This window comes from Amia ocellicauda, chromosome 16 (assembly GCF_036373705.1).
Source record: "Amia ocellicauda isolate fAmiCal2 chromosome 16, fAmiCal2.hap1, whole genome shotgun sequence".
Lineage (NCBI taxonomy): Eukaryota > Metazoa > Chordata > Actinopteri > Amiiformes > Amiidae > Amia > Amia ocellicauda.
In genome coordinates, this window is record NC_089865.1 from 6,614,033 (window position 1) to 6,621,057 (window position 7,025).

The window sequence follows — 7,025 nt, forward strand, 5'->3', positions numbered from 1 at the left end:
GGGGAAAAAACAATCCTACAGTTAGGGTATATGAGTTACAGATTGCAAGGGTATCTTCTTGACTTCTTGATTTTTAAGGTTTTACTATATAACCAATTCATGTCCTTCCCCCTTTGAAAGTGTTACAGGATCTGCTATTCAGAGCCATCCTTGTGTATGAAGTACTCTTAACAGTGCAGAAAGCTTATCATCCATAATGTCCCAAAGTAAAAGGTTCCTTTATGTTTTGTCTACATTTCAGAATGGAAAACATACAATGCTTTTCAATAATATTAAGTTTAAAGCCCAGACTCAACTACAAGAGGTCTTATTCATGTCCTGCAAATTGTTTCAGCCCCCCCCCCCGCCAGCCCCGTTTGGTAATTGTGGCGTCACTCGGCAGGACTGAGCTTTACGGAGAGTTTGTCCGGGTCATCTCGTGACATCGCAGGTTAAAGAGCCCAGACCTCAGACCACATGAACACTAGTTTCTCTTTCTCTCTGGTTAAGATTTCAGATTATTTTATTTTCCTGTATGGAAATAATCTTATTTTCACCGGAATGAGCTACTTTTGAGCTGTTGCTTTTATCTACATTTAAAAGACAATTCAATGTTTGTTTGCAAAGTGTATTTATTAACTATATCATAATGTGTACTATAATGAGTATTGACATTGGCATATTCTTTTAAGAGAACAATGGAACTTTATTTTCAGGTCCAAATATTAAAGATCTCACATTGTTATACACCAATATATAATACCAGTTTATTACCTTTTGTTTTTCTGATCTAAAATTCTATTTTAATTTGTCCATTTATTTCCCAGTTTATGTCACAATTTGAATGGTCTCTTAATTTTAAATTGAATAGCAAAGGGCTTGCAAATAGCCAAACAGGAACAAAGTGCACACTAATAATTTGCTAAAATAGTAAGTTTACTAAGTCTTGAGGTGTGAATTGAATTAACAATGGATTTCTGAACTAGATGTCTCAGCAGAATGTATGTTATTTATGAATCAATCATCCAGTAGATGTTGGAATACTATATTAATATATGAAAATAACAATTCGATTTGACCCTGGTCCTTAGTGTCTCTTCCTGCTGCTCATTTTGATACATTTATTACAGTCCCAGTAACCATAAAGGAAGCATAACAGCTTTACAATGTCCTCACCACTTCATCTAATGTAAACTGAGTCATAGAGACAATATGATCCTAAAATCTGTTTTAAAGCTAAATAAGTAAATCGTTTGAAGAGTAAATATTATGTCAAATATAATATGTTCAGAATTATGGGGTTGTTTATTATGTCTAGGTTCCTTACCTTGTCTCAAAAATGCATAAATGATGTGTTGTGTACTTTATAACAGGATAACAGTTTATGATTCTTTAACTAGTGTTTAATAAGCTTTTTACAGATGTCCTGTGTAAGTAACATGTATTACCCAACAGAGGGAGCTCTTAATGTGATTGCTAGTAACTAGTTTCTTAAGAATGCAGTTAAATCTCTGGCATGTTTTGTTAAGTTCCATATCTGATTTTAAATTATACCTTAGACCCATGTGTTCCTACTAAGCAAGGATATTTTTCGACCAAATAACTCCTATTTAGTGAAGGGAGATGACAAAATACACTATATTTAATGAGTTGATTTTCTGCTTCACTGTAGGAAAAACCCTCCCTTTGTGATTTGAAACAAGCCTGTTATTATCAGTCACCTGAGCTGACAGAAATGTAACTGAAATCAAACAAACATGATCTGAGTGGGGAAAAGGGCAAGTGTGGAGCTCCTGCCAACATACAAGGGATAAGAACAGCAAATCCTGTGTTTAGCAGATAGACATCCTCAGATTAAGAAAGCCATCTATCTAATCAGATTTTCTGCTTTTGTCATCAGTCTTTTCGGCGCGGTGATTTTCCAGAGAGTTGCGTGTTTTGTTTGTGTTCTCAGACGAACAAAGAGAAACACAAATGTTGGCTTCACCATGCCGGTGGGAAAGAGCAGTATGGTTTAACCAAAGACATGCATTTTTAAATTGATTTAAAACATTTGAACCAAATCAGAGCAGCTGTGATATATTTATTGCCGGATGTAATCAAATTTGGGTTTGAATGTGTGGCGTGCATTCAGATTCCTGAAGCTTTTAATCTTAACCTGTCTAAAGACCTCACAAAGACATCACTGCTTAAAAGATATAAACATTTAATGAAAGGGCATTCTTGTGTATGTTTCTCAAAGTTCATATGGCTAATCTGTAGAAGCAATCACAGGACAATGCCTGGAAGAAAAGAATCTCTACATTGTTGCTTTAAGGAATAGCTGAACCTGACTATAACAACTCTTGGCATTTATGACACTTTCCTGTTGTTTCTGTAAGTGTGCTTAGATCAACATTTTTAACTTTATTTTAATGTGTTAGATAATGTACAAAATGTTATTCTTGGAACAGAGGCTTGCCAGCTATTAACAGTAGCATGACAATATTATCCTGAAAGACACACCTACGTCCACAGACAAACAAAAAGGTATTTGATTGCATGAAAACTCTGTTCTATATGCAGGTACTTTCTCCTTCTCATATATTTTACATTTTGAAAGAGTAAGATAAATTAAGCTTCCCCATCAGTATTTATTATGAAATACTGCTTTCCATTTGAAAAAATGCTTATAAAAAAAGGGCACCAATGCTAAAAGTCCCTGAGTTCAGATGAAAGGTCAATAATCTAAATCTTTTTAGGCTTTTTAGATGAAAGCGGAAGGGTGATTTCACTGAGGTCTCCAAAGTCTAGAATGGAGTTAACAAGGTACATTTCAGTATTTACTTTAGTCATCCAGGAAATATATTGGGACGCAAATGGAAACGTAGTAAAAGTGGTTACCTAACAGGTATGTGAAAATACTTTATTCTTCACTAAAATTGATTTATCACTTGGAAGTAGATTAAACTCTTTTTAAAGACACTCTTAAAGTGCATCCTTTATAATGTTTTGATGCAAAATATCCAGCTAACAGTTAAGTAAGAGTATGTGTGTGTGTGTGTGTGTGTGTGTGTGTGTGTATGAAAAAAAAAAAGATGATTAATGGTGATATTTAGTTTCCTAACATTTTATGTCAGTACAATTAGTTTAGAAGATATAGGCTAGTAATTGTTCCTATAGATTCATTTTGCAAATAGACATAACTTGTATTTCCTTTGATGTTTCTTCTTCTTATTATTATTCTTATTATTATATTCCATGTGTAGACTTATGCCCAAATTGATCTAATTGGAAGTGAGGTATTTTGAGCAAACGGTAAATAAAGGTCCCACTCGAACCCGTTTCTGGCTAGGAAGTGATCTGTCTTCATAGTTGAAGTTTAGAAAGTGTGGCGAATGAAGGCTTTAACGGTGTAGGTTTTCAACACATCAGAAATAAGAAAACAAACTCAGTAGCAGGAAGAGAGACTCGGTCAATTGAGCTTTCTGCAGCTGCAGCTTCACAGGAACACCTGTGCTTCATAAAAGGTTGAATGAGATTGGTCACAGAACTACATGGGATATATATTCAGAGTGTGTCGGAGAGAACGCTGCAGTTTTGCATTCACATACATATATATGCATTTGCAAACACATTCACTGATGAGCTGCTATGGGTACATTTACTTAGCTGACAAAATGTACATAATGTAATGATTTTAAATGTGATCCGTAATAATGTTATATGCATGGCAATATTTGATATAAATGCATTAGGTATTCTCAAGTGTAAACCCTCTGGATTTAAGGCTATTGCTTTTTCTCACACTGTTTGGATTTCCATTGAACTGGAAAGAAAGTAAGGAATACAAAGATTACATAAATACAAATTAAAAAACATACAAGCTACAAGTTCATTGTTACAAATTAGCTGTGGAATCTGTGACACACTCTCTTATGCAGAGACTGAAGTGTGAGAATTTGGAAAACCTGTTGCAAACTTGCCCTGTGTAATCCAGCCTTCTTGCATTTCTGCTAGAGTGCTATATACAGTTTCATTAAATTCCTCATAATCTAGTAATCCTGTTAGCTTTTCACTGCAGGAATTTGATTTAATTAGGCAACGGATTTGAACAAGGCATTTGTAAGGCAAAGGTATAAATCAGACCAGTGTTTCTGCTTGAAACAGTCCTTCCTGCTCATACCTGTTAAAATGAATTTAAATGCAAAGTACCCAGTGTGGGCGCATATCCACAAAAAGGGTCATTCCTCTTTGTTTTGTCATTTCTTTCATAAATCACGAGTGAGCATCTGTTTCACAGACCTTGCAGAATTAAATGCATACACACATTGCTTTTGGGCTTTCATGCAGTGGGCACTTGGAAGCTGACATGCACATTTCTGACCACGGTCCAGAGCAAATTAAATGTTCAACACAACCAACAGTCAAGAATGAAAAACAGTGCCCCTGCAATGAAGAGACGATTTGTTTTATATTTTGTGTGTGAAAATACATTTACACTGTTAACAGCAAGCAAATTCAAATGTTCTTTCAAATTTATAATGATGAATTTAATAATGATGATTTAATTGAGTATTTATGCATTCATATTTTACTGTGAAATAGAATGTTAAGGATTCAAATGCCATCAAAATTCTGAAGCACATTTAGGATTCTTTATATTCATTCATAAATGTGAAAAATGTGCTTAAATCAAGCAGTTTTATTGACCCTAGTATCTCTTCATCACTTTGCAAATAAGATTGACTTCTTTCTCAAATATATGCTGCAGATACAACAACATTTTAAGAGCAGTCATAGTGGGAATTATTTATATTTGAGGACAGGTCTGATGGAATAATACCTAGATAAACACATCAAAATGAAACTACACCTCTTTAAAGAGTAGTTTTCAAGCTATCGGCAAAGAAGAGCAGAATCTAACCATACATTATTTTACAGTATGATTTACTTTTGTTAGAAGAATTACAGGACTGTCAACAAACACTGGATTTTGTATTTGTCATATTAAATATATTTCAAACGGAATACAATGAGCACCACTGACATTATAGGACAATTAGTATTGAAACGTTTTGGTTGACATTTTCCTGGTCGTTAAATCATTGAATGTACCCCCTGGACATTTACTTATCTGTCTGTTAAATGGTGTAGCCAGACTATAAAAAATGTTATCACTAGATGCATTGTAATATATAGGCATCTCTAAACCTGCACTCTTTTATTAGCATTTAAAATACATTTTTTGAATCTTTTTTTTTTTGTGGTGAATACCTGTGGCTAAACATTTTCGTCATACGTACTGTCCAAACACATCTCACTTCTGATTGATTCATTATTTATGAGGCAATAAACACTTGCTGCTGTAGCACTCCCTGTTGAATGCATTGTGGTTCAAATATACAGTGTTGCCTACATACATCAAAAAAAAAAAAAAAAAAACGTTGAGTCATGCACATAAATTGAACTGTTCCTGCTGAATATTGAAAAATGAAGCACTAATGTCCTTGAAGATTTATAGTTTTTTTGTTTTATCTGTTTTTCCCAGATAGTGAAATTCACTAAAAATAGGAAAAAAAACGGAAATTGAGCAGACATGAAAACCTTAACCGGCAATGCAATGTAAATATCGGCAGGGATCTTGCCTTTGTTTGGCCATTTTTTAAATAACTTCATTGTCAAGTAGATTTTTAGATGCACATAGACTCTGCCCTTCCAGTGAGTATGTCAATAAAGCTGTAATCCACAAGGAAATATTTAAGAAACAACAAATCATGTAAATAGTTAGGTGTGGGATGAAAGTTAATGGACTTTGACTTTTTTGTTTTTGTATTAACTAGTGCCATTTTGCATGCACAGGAAAAAATATCTATGAGACTTAAGTATGTTTATATATTTGTCATTTTTTATACCCAATCTGCATTTAGCGATCATAATTGAAATGGTTTATAATCCTGTATACCCATGACTACGCTCCATGCTTTCTGATGCTAGTTATTACATAGAGGCCTTATTTTTGGCACTGTTATTAACCACTTGCAAAAATAATTTAATTTGTTTGAATGGTAGGTCTATACTGACTGCACTGTAATGAATAAGCAGAAATGGTGAAATCCGTCTGCACTGCAACAGTAAAGGTTATACTTAAGACTCATACTTGGTTATTTGAATCCAGGCCTTAAAGTACACTTAATCTTTTTGAAAAAAATGTTATCGGTCAGCCAGACACTGGGGTTTACTGATGTAGCTTTTGGTTTGGATACTATCAATTGAAACGCAGAGCAGCATCTGTGAAATTGTAAAGGCTTAAAGAAATAGCACATTACGGGTGAACCTTCAGCGTGGAGATGATTTTCTCCGACAAATGTTCTAGGCGGAATGAAAAATACAGCTCCCTTCAACCTTGTGTTCAGTTCATTTGTAAGACATATAAAGAACATTTAAGCATGATCAGAATATTGGTTAGTGCTCAAGTCGGGGCTTTGAAGGTTGTGTGCATGTATGACTGCAGCTCAATGTCGTTGCAATTTTAGGAAGGTGGTTAAGTTACATATGAATAGAAACTATACTGTAATTTAGTAAATATCACTCACTGATATCCTGGAATGCGCATAAAGACGTGTGAGAAGAGTGAATTTGTGGAAAGGCCTGCTGTTGAAATATCAGCTACAGAATCAAAGTGTTACAGTTACTCCACTGGGATGTAACTGAGGCCTGATGGAGCAAAACACGTAAGCAAGCAGCAGAAACTTAAAGGTCATCGTTAAAATTAACACCCAGCGGCTGCTGAAAGCTAATCCTTGCTAGGAGGACTTTTTAATTGTGTTTCCGAACATTAATACAAACTAAAGATTTGTTTTAAAATGCTTTGAAAGGAGATATGTGTGTGTGTGGTGGGGGACACACACACATCATTTTGACCTTAGAATATTACCCTCCTTTTTGGATTTGGATAATTAGAACACTGTGTAATTCCATCTTCTCAGCCTAAAATCTCAAAGCTGCTTTTAATTCTTGAAATTGAATGCCGTGGGTGTCTACAAAGTCGACTGAATTGCAGTCAG